The sequence below is a fragment of the Puntigrus tetrazona genome, chromosome 22 (assembly GCF_018831695.1).
Source record: "Puntigrus tetrazona isolate hp1 chromosome 22, ASM1883169v1, whole genome shotgun sequence".
NCBI lineage: Eukaryota > Metazoa > Chordata > Actinopteri > Cypriniformes > Cyprinidae > Puntigrus > Puntigrus tetrazona.
Genome location: NC_056720.1, coordinates 16,798,143 through 16,813,441, shown reverse-complemented (window position 1 = coordinate 16,813,441; position 15,299 = coordinate 16,798,143). Strand labels below are relative to the sequence as shown.

The window sequence follows — 15,299 nt, the reverse complement described above, 5'->3', positions numbered from 1 at the left end:
ATAATTGCTGACAAAACCAACAGCGGATCCGGTCGGCGGGCCTTGCCTAGCCCTCGGACGGCCGGCTAGCTGACACCGCGAGCGGAGACATTTACTAATGAGAGCAGGCCATCCAGTCCGTCACACGCACATCGACTGAACAGAGCTGTAAATCACAATTAGACTGACATGTCTTAACAAGCCTGTCCGCCGTCCGTCGTAGCATAAACCCCCGGAATTACGATTATATAATTAGATCATTTGTCCCTTCACCTAATTGGCGCTGTGTCGCGGTGGGCTGCTACGTTGCTCCTCATTTAGGACTAATATTTTGTTGTTAAACTAATAAGATAAATGTCAGCAGTGCATTTATTAAATCGCGACGGGATCCAGGATATTAGTATATGGATATTGCAAGCTAGGTTTGCCATTTGTCATCTGAGGGAGTAATGAGATTCGTCTGTGACGATACGTTCATTTGCGACGAGGATTGTTAATCAGACGTATCCGTTTGTAATATGTTTACTTGTGTCCCTGCGAAGCAATCTTTCCGAACACCGGGAGTGCGGGATTTGATGGTGCGCGAGTTTTAAAGCCGTGATTTTGTTTATCTGAAGAGCGCTTTTCGGGAGAATCAGATTGCCTGGTTTTGATGGATTACAGACGGTCTTTGGGCCTGCTTTGTAATGCAAATAAATCAAAAGGCCATCCTCGTTTCATTAATGCGCACGCACTCTTGCTCATTGTATGGGCCGACTCAAGGAAAACATGTTGCATTACATTTATGCATTGATTCGTTTAGAAAGATGCTACAAGCCGAAGTGTCTAATTAAGAGTTAAGTGCGCCGACAAAAACACATTGGTTTGTGAAAATGATGGCTCCGCCCCCAAACTCGCCTCACTGGTTGAGTCATTTCTGCTGTTGTCGGGCTTGTTTTAAAAACAAAACAGAGTCAGAGTGTAGGGGATTAACCTATAATAATAATAATAGCATTCCCTTACTCCCATTGGTCTGTGAAACAGATGACCCCGCCCTAAACTCACCCCATTGGTTGAATCAGTTCTGCTGTTGTCAGGCTAGTCGGGCAGATCAAACAAACAGAACAAAATGTTCGGAAACTGTCGCTTGCATCCCAATTTGCATACTATCATTCCAAAAAAAGTAGTATTAGTAGTAAAAAAAAGTAGTTTATAAAAGGTTTACTGTTTAAAATCGGAAACACAGATGCAGGCTAATATTGCCCACAACACATGGAGGATTTGATTAGAACTACAAACAAACATAAAAAATGTTAAAAACTACAAACATGGTGGATACGCTCGACCAACAGAGAGGCAGAGAAAGAGATTTGAGTGATAAATAATCAACATCTAACCTGCAGGAAAAAAATGTTGGTTATGGTGATATTTCATCTGTAGCAATACTTTGAACTTTTATAGTGATACGCTTGGTCATTAACCTTTAAATGCATCATTATGCAAATGCATAAGCAGAGTTCTTGACATGAAAGACCGGCGATGTGCCTCTTCGTTTCTATCCAAAATAAATTTAAACGAAATGTGGATGATGTTAACTGTGACAAGATGATTGACAGGGCAATTAAAACAGTTTCAGGATGCACGTAAGCAACAGAGTGTCCGTTAAAGACGCAGCTATGAAGAAGTAGAATGTCTCAAAGCGTGCTAAATACCCAAAATATATATATATATATATATATATATATATATATATATATATATATATATATATATATCTTATAATAATCTTTTTCTTCACAAAAAGAGCACATAGTTGTTGGGCATAGTATAAGTAGGTGAACTGGGACTTTACACTTTAGCTTGATTTCTCTGTGATAACAACAACGAAAAAAGCTAGTTTTTTTCAAACTGAAGCACTCCCTGTCTGCAATTGGTCAGCGGGAACAGATAGCCCCGCCTCCGAACTCACCCCATTGGTCGCCTCAGACCTGTTGTTGTCGGGCTGATCGAGCAGATCGAATGTTTTGAGAATGACAGAGCCTGAGTTTGCACAATAAATGTATTGCTGTATATTTCTCTGAAACAAAATCAATTGTAACATTGACGCTCACTTTCATGATATAAACCTTCATGGTGTGACTCTGCAAACGAAAGGATGGAGATCACAGGTTAAAAATAGCAATCATTTACTTCTTATACCATAAAGATTGGTAATTGAAGGAGATGAGGTTATATTAGTCATGATATAAAACAAAGATATAAAATATCCCCATTATATTAAAGGATTAAATGGTAAGGAAGCTGGCTATCAAAAGCAGGGCCGAATGTGACCTTTAACATCGGTGACATTTTATCAGCCGGGGTAATTATCACCTCCATGTGACTGAACATTAATCAGCCTGGCTTATCTTTGAGCAAAATTAAGACATAAACAGCGGCAGCCAACATGTGCACCGAACGGGTCATTACCAGCGTAATTTCTGCAACTCGTTTTTCAGTTCTCATTTGGTTTTAATAGTTGTTGGGTCTCTCGTGACACGGTCTGACGGTGTGATGGGGCAGGAGGTCAGCGCTCTCACCGAGTGTTAGGGCACGGCGAGCGAGCAGCTTTGCTCCCCGCGGACCTCATTAAAGCCTTGAGGAGAAGCGGCGTGAGTCTGACCACTGCAGAGCTCTGCCTGCTAGAACGTAAAGTGCTCGGGCCTTCAAAGACACGTCGGGAACTTCAAATATTAGGAGGGAGGAATTTCTTGTTTTACTTTTTTTTGGTCACCCCTGTGGTGCAGCTTTGGACGTGGCAAAGTCAAAGGCTTGAGTGGTTTTTTTTTCAACTGCTTTAAACAATTACAGACTTTACGTGAAGTTAGGTCTAGCAACAACATTGCTAACTAACGGGATCAGGCTTTTCAACCTCTGTGAATCAGTATCGAAATCTGCACTCTTTGTCAAAAGCTAGGTTTTGGGAATATTTAGGCACGGGGGTGAAGAAATAAGCTCATATATTGCTTGCTTGTCGACAAAGATATATACTTATTATTGGTCGCTATAGAAGAACATTGTGCCAAACTACTGCTTTTAATCAAAAATGTCATTTATAATGCATCTTTATGATCTCAGGAAAGAATGGCACCATGATTTTGTGTATTGTGAATTCTGCCTCCCAAAAGGAGTAGTGAGTTTTATGAGAAATTAAAAACATGTTCATCATAAATTAGTGTTCTTGTGTTAGACTTGACTTCGGTTATGTACGAAATTACAATTTTACTCCTGGGTTTAAGTTCAATAAGAGACTGGCCTTAAGAGTTTCACAACCACCACGTTTGCAATTATTCATAGTTTTATTTTGCTTTAAAACAAGAACAACACATCGGTGTTCTTATAGGTGTGGGATGTTGCATTAAAGATGTAATTTGGATGCCCAGAAAATCGGGATTTGATAAGAAAGGCCGCCCTCGCTGAGTTTTTAATAATAGTGCATCTGGTATTCAGAATAGGGAACACTTATTTATTATTAACTATGACTTTTCCCTCAATGAAGCCTTAATTTGCTGCTTATTAATAGGTAGTGCAGTAGTTGTTAAGTTTAGGTGTTGTGTAGGACACATTAATTACTACTAATAAACAGCTAATATTCTAGACATATGCAAGCTAGCATGCAACTAGTGTTACCATGAATTTTTATCATACAAGGAGCAATGCAGTATTTTTAATTAAGTAATAGAGCATTGACCCAGAGATAGGTCGTCCCTGCCGACATCACGTAGTGCACTTTGAACAATTAAAAATGTGTTTATTGCTGGAAATCGAGTAGTAGTGTATATGTTTTCACAAGGGGGGAATGCATGGAGTCCTGTCGCCTGCGCTCTAATTCGAGCAGGCTGTCTGGGTCCCTCAGGGGTCCAGCTGTCCAGCATGGAACAGCTGAGGAGCTTCCCAAAGATCAGAGGCACACGCCCGAGCCGCTCTGCTTGTGCAGCTGACAAAAGCCCAACCTCGACCCTCCGCCCAGCCTCGCTCGGCCCTGGAATCCACCCCTGTGTGAAGGGCGGGTGGCACGGCGTGTTGTTTTAGCACCACGCTCCACTGAGCTCAGGCGTCAAGTCCCTAAACCCACCGCGTCCGAGACACATGTCTGTCGTTGGAAGAGCTGACGAACACAGGCCTCTAATGGCTCGGATATCACAAGCCACCCCTCTGAGAAAAAAAAAAGCCGTGACGACAACTGAAGGCATCAGTCGCGAGTTGATTCAAATGGAAGATGCACTGCAGAGCTGGTATATTATGTATTTGGGTCAGCTGGTGTCAGGCAGGCTGGGGTTGGCTCATCAAGAGCGAAGTTTCCCGTAATCTCTGTGTAAGGAACGAGATGGAAGTTCTCTTTCCCAAACAGTCTGGGTGCCGGATTCATCTGACAATTACGAACTCTTTCAGCAGTAAATCACAAGCACATGCATAGAGCTCTGGTCAAGAGGAAGCACTTAACTAATAGCCGGCCCTCGTGATCTCAGTGTGCTTTCACAGGAAGCAAAAGGGAAAATCCAATAACCCCTTTGCGGCGTTCCTCCCGTCCATTTTTTCCAATCTCTGCCGTATTTACACCGCCGCCCGTTGCCACGCGAGTAATCTTTTGCCGCCTCAGATCCGGGGTCAGAGATAGAAAATGAGAAAACAAGCCAGGGTAATTTTCCTCTTCCAATATTCTGGGCCGGTGACCTTCACCCGGACTGAAGTGGAGGAAGCTGGCCGAGGAACCGAGGGGTGAGAAATGAAAGCTAAGAAAAGCGAAGTGGAAATGGAGTTTCCTGCCGGCTACACCCACTGAACCCGACGGCAAAGCCGCGGGAAGGATAAATAACTCCGCTGCCTTTTGCGGAGCATCTAATTAAATCAAAATGGGGCAGTTTCAGGTTATTGCCTATACTCATTAAGTACCTACCCAGTCCTTTGCTTGGAGTCTGAGATCACTGAACAAATTTAATTCGGCACCACCACTCAGCTGGAGCCTTTCGCACAAAATGAGAAAAAATGATGAGTAGAATCGCATTGGGTTTGAGCATTAGGGAAATCGCTGATACCTTCATATGCTAGTCACAGCGGTTGGATTAGTGGTCCTGTGTTTGACTTTGTTAACTACTTTTATTAGTCACAAAATTACATTTATACTTCTGGGCTTAAGCAATAAGAGAGTATGCTGGTCTTAACAGTTTCACAACCAGCCCGTTTGCAATTATTCGGACCGTTCCTTATCGGCAAGAAATAAGCTATCCTAAAACTTCAGACACTGATCTGAAACTGTAATTTAGAGGCTGTTCTTATGAATGACCGAACGATCGGGATTTGATTAAAAAAGGCCATGACACTGACCGCATGGGTTCTTCCCACACACGTTATAATCCACCATATGACTTGTCGAATCACGACCTGAGCACAATCCTTACCAACCCTGTAATTCTAGAGCTAGGTGACTGAGCAGTAGTTTAGGTGACGGCGCTAGCCATGGTGTCTCTTTGAACCTTTTTCAGGAGCAATCCCAACACAACACAGACATAAAGCATGAAATCTGAGGATAAGAAACACGTCATTAGTATAAGCGTTTGGTATAAAGCGTTAGAGACCGCTTAGGGAGACTCATCCAAGAAAATGTTTTTGCTTGAAATAAGTCTCAGTATTAGTCTTACTAGCTATTTCTCTTTTCTATCAAAGGTCTTGACAGAAGTAAAACAATCCACGTTGAACAAAACTGCATATGCTGGTGAGGTATGTTTTGAAGCTGAGGTGCTGGTCCATTGCCAGCACATGACCATCTTAAACCAGTAAAAGACCAGCATGAACCAGCAAAGGGCCCTCTTAAAGCAGCAAAAGACCAACATAAACCAGCAAAGGGCCATCTTAAAGCAGCAAAAGACCAACATAAACCAGCAAAAGACTGGCTCAAACCAGCACAGGACCATCTTAAATCAGCATCCCAGCATCAAAACATGCCTAACCAGCATATGCAGTTTTTTTCAGCAGGGAAATATTGGGGGTTGGGATCTTGATCAAATGTCAATTCGTATTCATACACTGTAGAGCAGAGGCGCCCGGCCCTGCTCCTGCTATTTGATTAGAGTTGGAGCTGAACTTTGCAGGGCAGTCTATCTCCAGGAGAAGGGCTGGGAACCATAACATATAAGGGGATGCAAATCTGTTGTTGAATGCAGTTCACTGCCTTTTTAGCACCGTTTTAAACTTCTCTCGGGTTGAATTCAGCATTGCCTTCATTGATATACACCTGTGTGAACTTATACGAGTATCATTAAAAATTAAAAAAGGATGCAAGTTATTAACTTTTTCATTTCACGCTTAAAAAACCTAGTGTTTAATCATGTCTGAATATTTATTCAATTGCAAATCTTAAAAATAAGTAAGCAGGCATGACACAAGTTAGACCAATAGCTACATTAACCATATTTTAACCATATTTGTAGTAAAATGGTAATCAATTTTACCATAATAAAACCATGGTTAATTTACGTGGTTAAGTAGATGGAGTCTGGAAGCTATTTTTATATATATATATATATATATATATATATATACACATATATATACGTACGTAGTTAGCATTAGCATTTAAGCTAACTCGGCAGCTTTACAGTTTGTGGTTTGTTTGTAGTTCAGCGGAGTGCAGTCAGTGATTGGACTACAGTTGTCCAGGAAAAATGTCCTCAAATGCAGTATGAGACTGTAAAGGAAGAAGAGGTCGTTTCGGCTCCGCTTTAAAACACAGTCCTTGTAAAACCACACGAGGATTCATTCAGGACGATACGTAAACCTTTTGTTTGTCTCCTAGAGCTGAAGTACAGGGCTTTCCAGCTCTGGGATTCAAATGTTTCGGCATCCATCGTTTGAATATATCCCAGCATTCAGCTTGTCTTTGTTCTCGTGCAAACAGCTGTTTAGATTGTGTTCTCTGATCCGAGGTCAGGCGTCCGTCTCGACGTCCTCTTCTACAGCGTCTGCTCATTTTCCTCTCTTTGGAGGAGACTGATTCCAGATCAGCTCTCTGAGGAAGAAAAAAAACCAAACGGAGCGTGACTCATGAGTCATGTCACCTTTTACACAGATTTCTCACTATTAGCATACGTTTATCCCTTTCCCTTAGTCTTTTTCTTGTTGTAGTTACACGCTTAGCTGCAGTTACCTCAAAATTAAATCCATCCATCCATTTATTTATTTATTTAAAAATATAACACAAATAAACATGGACAACAATATAATTATTGTTAATTAATGCATGGGTTTATTTATTACTTAATTTATAGGCTACATACTTTTACGAATCTAAAATTAAATATATATAACAACATAGTTATTTAATAATAATAATAATAATAATAATAATAATAATAATAATAAACAATAAATAAGTCGCAATTTATGTATTCATTGATTTATTTATTAGTTTAAATTTATAAAAAAATAATTAATAGCAACAATCCAAACATTTACTCATTATATATTTATTTTTACATAATTTTACAAACCTGAAAAATAGGTATAACACTGTCATTACAATAATAGTAATAACGTAACAAACATGTTTGTATTTAAATGTTTGTTTAAAATGCGTAATTATTTAATTACTGATTAACTGCTCGAATAAATAGAAAAAATAAATACAAAGTGCTAGTATTAAACGAAATACATTATTAAAATAAATTATTAACGAAGTATATATTTTTTTGTAGTTATAATTATTTTTAAAAACGTTTTGTGCCGATTATTACACAGATAATATTTATATTATTATTATTATGAATGTTTTTTATAAGCAGCTCAGTGTTTTGAAATGCTCATCAGTTCACGAGTGAGTGTGTAAGTTGAGCTAGCGTGCGTTCACTGCCGTCCTGCTCGTGACGTCCCGGTGTGGAGCCGTTTTCAGAGCCGTCGCGTAAATCTCGGGCGGCCAGAGCCCCTCGGTGTCCAAGGTCACCGCCGCCGAGCTGTCAGTCATCACACAGAGCTGCTTCGACGAAGCACTGCGGAGAACCAGAGAGATCCGCATAAAGACGCCGCGCAAACACTACGACTCCAAATCTCCTCCGAACAGTAATTATGCTAACCTTTGACAATATAATCACTCTGGGATCGGCGATAACGCCGCGTTATCTTTACCTCGGAGGCATTTATTGACCTTTAAGTCGTGGTAGAGGCACGAGCTGTCAGCTGGGGAAATTGATTCAGAAAAGATAGCGATCCGCCGAACCGTCCTTAACTCCGCCGCAATTACGGTAACGAAACGTAACGGAGCGCGCGATTGTGATGCAACGGTCACAAAAGAAATCAGGCTAAATTGAGTCTGACTGCTTTGTACTTCAGCTCGCGCACTTCAGAGCGGAGAACGCAGCTTCTTCGGAGAGCTCTTCAACGCCCCTGCTATCCCACTCAGCATAATTATAGTGATCATGAGCGCGGGATGAGTGATGGGAGGAGAGGGAGGGCGAGACGTGAGGATGGATGGAGTGGGTGGAGGGAGGAAAGGCGAAACGCCGCGATCTTGTTTTGTCTTTGTGTTCTGGCAAGGCCCTGTCAAAGAGGAGACATGCTACCCAACACTCGTGCTGTGTGTGTGTGTGTGTGTGTGTGTGCGTGCGTATCAACTGTAGGATTATATTCTCAATACATGGTTTTAGGCTAATCTGATGCGCTTCTTTGTAGTCAGTTATCTACAGCTGATTGGAACACTTTGCATCCATGTTCACAACTCGGACATTTTCAGATGCACTGTGCATCTTTCTTTAAATAAAGCTGTATGGGTTGTTTACATGCTTATGTATGCTTTTGTGGTTTGATACATAAAGCTTTGCTTTTCTTTTCGTCCGGGCCACTCTTTGTTATCCCAAACTAATTCTGCATAAATTATGCGTTGAGATTCATAATTGGGGCGCTTTCTGATGTAGTGTGGATCTTTTTTGTGTCAAACGTTCCTTTATTTCAATATTTTGAAGCTAATTAAATTAATTGCAGTGAAAGTGCGCGTAATATATAATTATTAAATATATGTTTATGAATGTTTTTAGATTTCAATGCACACGTTATTATTAATTTTTATTAGTTTTGATATTCATAATTGGGGCACTTTCATGCATTTCAAACTATGCATTTTTTTTTTTTTTAGATAATTAAATTTACACGTTTTCATATTTTTAATACATACATTATTTTTTCTTTTATTTAATTTAATTATATTTTATTTTCCTTCACATATCCCAACAAATTTAGCATAAACATTAACCACGTTTGACAATCATAATGTAATTTTTTCAATGTAATCAGACTTTTTTCTTTGGATTTTTCACATAATTCAGATATGGCACTGATGACAGATACAGTTTTATACAAACAAAGAACATATTGATGCATTTTTATATTTTTAATTTAATAATAAGTGTGTATTAATGTATTCCTTTCCCCACTTTAATTATTAATTATTACATTTAAATGCAATATCTGTATCTAATTTTGGTTATCTGACTTATTTGGGACAGATTTTCCCTTCAATTTAGGATACTTTGGATAATTCAGATAGGAGTAATATATAAGCATATAATTAAAAATATATTTACAAAATCCATAAGAAATCGTTTTTTAGTGGACATTAATTTATTGAATTTAATTCCATTTTTTATATATTTTATTAAATACATACGCGTGTTGATGTATTTATTTATTTTAATGATTTCTTGGGATCTGTTTCTAAAAAATCAGCTGCAACCACCATTTAACTCTAAATTAGGGCAAAAGATGAACCGTAAATAAAACATGAATTGAATGTTATATTTCTGTTCTATCACACACACATATATATATAACAATATCTGCAAGCGCTTTCATGCCTCAGACTAAAGTTTCGCAATGGGTTCATGTGGGGATTCTTTTTGCGAATTCAAATGTGTTTTCGTCAGCAGAGAAAATATTATTTACCCAAGGCCTGCTGGCTCATTGTTGTCCCGCATACGAGATTAGACCCAGTGCTTTTAACCAGCTTCTTTTCATATCGTCAAAGCAATTCAGCCAACAATAACATTAACTCAGCCCTTGTGTGATGTTAATAGAGCCTCCAGTCCAAGGACGGCCCAGCGTTTATAGAGACGGAAGCTTGTCTGTTTGATTTGGAGGACCGATGGCGATATGGGCGAGCAAGCCGTTGGGACAGGCCGTGAATCCATCATCCGTGGGTCACTGAGAAAGACGAAGGGAACTGGGGATGGACGAGGATCTTAAAAAATAGGTTTAACCCCATCCTACAAGTATTCGAGATCGCTTCCATAATTCATGTGTGTGTGTCATGGGCCGTAATAGAAATGCTGTTGTGTGTGTTGATGGACGCCCGAGAAAGTCCTTCAGAATCCGAGATTAAAGCCGTAATCCACAACCTTAGATGGTATATGAGGTATATAAACAGTTCGTCTCGACGAAACATCCCAGAGGAGCGTTGGATTGCTTTTCTAGAGCCTAATAATGTGTAGTTTACAGTTGGAGTTACATTAGTGAAATTTCAGTCAAATTTGAAGTTACTTTAAAGGGATCATTACAATTACAGCATGTTTCATTTATTATTTCGTAACAAAAATATGTCTAGTTTTGAAATTTCCCGCGTGAACTCGGCTTGTTCCGTCTCTTTCGGCTCGTACGTCGAGTCTGAACGGAGAAGTGAGTTCCTTTGAGTTATAATTAAAAAAAATAGCAGTATTTTTGTTACAATGTTAACCGCCCAGAGGCATTTAGGTTAGTTTTATATTTACATGATTTACGTTTATATATTTATAGTTATTTATATATGTTTTACGCATTAGCATTATATGTAGCATTATTGTAAAACTTTTATTTTGGATGCGATTAATCACAATTAATCATTTGACAGCTCTAATTATTATTATTTAACAAAAACAAGGTGAAATAATGCTAACGAACGGCTTAATCAGAAGCACACAACATCGATTACGAATCTTGAAGCTGGTTTCTAAGTTATTGCTAAACATTTATTTTCCTATGGAGAAAATGATTGCCGTTTTACTTTTGGAACAAGAAGGTTGGCTTTTTGCTGCAAGAAAGCTTGACTTTATTTCTCCAGGAAATGAAAATGCAGGCTTTAATTGAAATGGTAGGCGTTCATCATTAAGGCCTGTCTGGGGCGCCCCTTCCATTCCGGCTTTGGCGGTTTCCCGTAGCAGCTCTTGTATTCAGGGAACGCGCCATTATGAATGTTGAAGGGGTGGAGCGCGCAGTGAACCGACACATGAGCGTGCGCGGCCTTGACTGGCAGGGTGTGTGTTTGAGTTGCGTGTCAAACACGGAAGAAGAGAGAGAGAGAGAGAGAAACAGACCAATGCAAATAGCAGCGCTCTGCCGGGACCTCGAACACCTCTCTGAATACAGATGCTTTGAATGAATCCTGACTTCGTTCATATCCAGACCCTCCCAGCGTGAGGGCAGGTGCATCTTAATATCGCATATCGATCTCAAGCTGTGCTCGGAAACGCACTTAAATCTTGAACATTTGGGATAGTAGCTCACAACATGCGGTCAATATCCCGTGCTACTTTTATGTAAGGACACTTGAGGAAATCTGTTTCTGATGTTTAGACATGCTTACCGTACCGTGATAATATTTAGATGTGCTGTGCTCGTATGATATAAGAATATTCCAATATTAATCAGAATTTGTGTATATTCCGATTATGCAAGTGATTGCTGTATTCCGATTAACTTGATTGCTATAATTTTGTTGTTGAAATCATATGAATTAAATTGGTTGGGAGTCCTTTCTAGCTAAAAAAAACAAATTATTAAATAAATGAGATTCAGTCAATTTAAAGTTTTAATAAATTCAGTTCATTAGACCTTTTTATTTAATAAAATATAATTAAACCATTAAAATGAGTAATACAATGAAAAAATTTAATTTGGATAACTTTGGAGCAGGAAGGGTTTTATTAACGTTTTAAGGCGGGGCTGTGTTCGCAGAAGGCCAATCAGAACGCATCCTGCTGTCACGAACTTGAGAATTTAAAGCGACAGACGGGCGATTTCGTCCGCTGGCGTTATCTTCATTGCCAAACGGCCCTTTATCCGGAATACAGAACTGAAAGCACGCAAACACAGTCACCGTGGGGCTCTTTTATAATCGACTGTGGCCAGTCTTAATAATCCATATTTTCACACGCTACAGGGCAGTGAAGCATCATTTAGCACTACTAATTAGTCTTCATTAGATGCGCCATTGTATTACACATAAAGTAAAAGAGATTTACAGGTGATTTGCATTAATTAGATGGGAGATTATGTTCAAACAGAGACCTCGCTACAGGTTCTCAGACACACAGGTGTAAGGAAGAAACATCTTTGGTGGTCTAGAAACAACTTTTCAGGGTTTGGATCTGTGGTTTAGTGCTGTGCGTGGATTAAAAGTCGTTGGCTTTAACATTTCAATGTAATTGATTATTGGCTCGGTGGGAACCCACTGGATTTTTTATTCAAACAAGTTCAGGCATCTTCTTTAAATACCTGACATAATTTGCATGCCTTTCTTGGTTGAATGAAACCTTATTTCTTCTCATTTAGGCCCAGACGTAGTTCTAGAGCTCTTGACTGAGGTTGTTTACCTCGTGGACTACCACGATGAACATGATGAATAACAGGATAGACAGAATGGAAAGGATGGTTTTTCGGTCACTACAAACGATATAAAAAGAGAATTAAACTCAAACAACTACACTAAACATTATTTACTCAATCCACGTAAGGATTAAATATCTAAAGTGAAATGAACAAATTCAAACAATACAAACTACCAAACAAACTTAACACATCCTAAGGAAAGGATTCAAGGACATGGTTGGGTGCCCATTCAAACACCCACACCTCACCAAGACAAAAAGTGGACAAAGGAAGGAAGTGAGGTCTATTTATAGACCTCAACCAGGGGCAATATGGGTAATGTAGTGTGCCAAATATGGAGTTGATCTTAAAGGTGAATTACTAGGGTTTGTGGGAGGTGTAGTTCAAAGAAAAATAAAATTAGGAAAAAGGTAAACTAGTCAAATTCACAACAGCCGCCCCCAAATACAGTCATGTATTTGCTATCATTCATTAATTTGAGGTAACGGGATCAGCTTAGCAACTGGGCGTACATATGTTTTTCCATTAATAACAATCTCAGCTACTCTGACACGTCCATCCCGACTAGGTAAAAGATGTACTGCCCTACCAATGGGCCATGATGCTCCTGGAACCTGTTAAAATACATTTCTGATTTAATTAGAAGACTTTACGGCAGAAATATATTCCTGTTTCATTACAATGCAGTTTATTGAATTATTATTTAGGAATGTCATTTTTATCCATATTTTAATTATAACAGTGAATATCTCAGCTCTTTGTTTTCCAGCTAAATTTAATTTGATTATATTTTACATTAGAAACGATAACAACATTAGAAATATAAATATATATATATATATATATATATATATATATATATATTTATTTATTAAAGTGCTGTGTAGCCTTAATTTGAATTTATTTATACTTGGTAATTTATTCAGTTAATTAGACCTTTTTTTGATTTAATAAAATTTAATTAACCATTAAAATGAGTGCAGAAAAACAAACAAATTAATAATGATAATAAGAAGAAATTAATTTATGAAATAAATAAAATCAAAAACACAGAATTTGAGGGCAAGTTAAAACTGAATTCTGGGCATAAAAATAAAATAAAGTAAAGAAGACATCCACAGGGCCCTAGTTTAGAGTTGATGTATTAAGACGGGGACCAACAGAAGATCCAGAAACACACTGAACTTGGCAAAGTCCCGGCGAGCACAGGTGTGACTCAGTCTCGTTCCTCTCCCTGTCTCTTCCTCTAATTGTTCGGTGGACCGCCTTGAGGGACGAGGGGGAAAAAACGAGACGGGCACAAGTAGCGATCGCTTTGCACTAATGACATGCATCCGCCAGCGCCACCCGTGGACACGAGCATCCAGATGACACACTGCCAAACTCCCACACGGGCCTCAACGACGCCTCGCCGCTCGGCTTTTTTGGATTTCCGACCTACTTTCTCTGATGTGCCGCCCCTTTGAAATCCTGGCTGTCTTCCGATGTTATCTGAAAACACACACCCACACCTGTAATTGAGCGCGGCTTTAATTAACCTGTCGGCAGATTTGAGAAAGCGTGAACGTGGGTGAATCTGGGTGGTGTTACGGAGAGCAGATGTTCGAGGAACCGTTCGTCGTTAGCAGGCTGTGATGCCGCAGTTTTAGCAGCCGTGACGTCTGATGTAGCACTTCTTTCATTCGCCCTGGAGCTTTAACAACACGCGCCAATCAACGTTTACATTTAGAACGCATCCAGGCTCGGTTTGGGGACGTTTAGAAGCCGATGGACGTTTTTTTGAGTGTTGAGCAGGCTTGGTTCTGAGCCCTTGAGGATTGGAGGTTACAGAGAAAATAAAAAAAGAAAAGAAAAACATAATAATATTTTCAGGTTTCAGTTAAAGTTATTGTATTATATATAACAATTTTTATATATTTTTTCTCATTTCTATTATAGTTCTATTACAACCAGTATTTCTATATAGCTACAATTTTAGTTTATTTGTTTTTAGTAATTTTAGCAAAAGCAAAACAAACAAAAGTAGTGCTATTTTATTTAGTTGGCAATGCATAATTTTTCACTTTTGAAGTTGATTTGATATTTAGATTTTTTTCAGTTACCGAAACATATTAATAGTTTTTTACACACAGTCATGAATTTATCAGAGTGCTGGTCGGTCCCCGTGTGCTCAATCTGAAATGATCCTTCCTCCAAAAATCACCTCTATTTGCTTGTGTTTGTGCGACCCAGGGATTGTAGAACGCATAGAAAATGAATAGAGCTCATTTGCTACGAAACCGCTTCAGACGTGCAATCTTAGATATTTCCTACTGCTCTTTACACATTGCTGCCTAAACAAAGGTCTCAACAGAGCCTGTTTTTCCCCTCCACATAGAGGCATGATTGCACAAAAACCTGCAATTTTCTGTATCCAAAAGAAAAAAAAAAAGTGCCCAACTCAGCATCACCCCTCGCTCCACTTGTGGGCCGCCAGCAGAAAGCGCGGTGAATGCAGCGGGAGTAATTCCAGTGAGCGCTTCCACTCGTCCTCTCCTGCTTTGTAAGATTGGCTAAATTGGTGGCATTGGCTTTGGTGGCCCTCATTGTCATCATTCAGCTGCTGAGCCATTGTTGGATCGGCGTGTCACGGTTGTCCTCACTCAGCCGAACACTTCGCACGTAAGAGCAGATGGCGT

At 39.3% G+C, this 15,299-nt stretch overlaps 1 protein-coding gene across 6 annotated transcripts in view; it reads left to right on the top strand.

Annotated features, from left to right (window-relative positions):
* pcbp4 (poly(rC) binding protein 4) overlaps positions 1 to 15,299 on the top strand; it is a 73,544-nt gene that overhangs the window by 25,958 nt on the left and 32,287 nt on the right. The gene's annotated exons all lie outside the window — the stretch shown is intronic.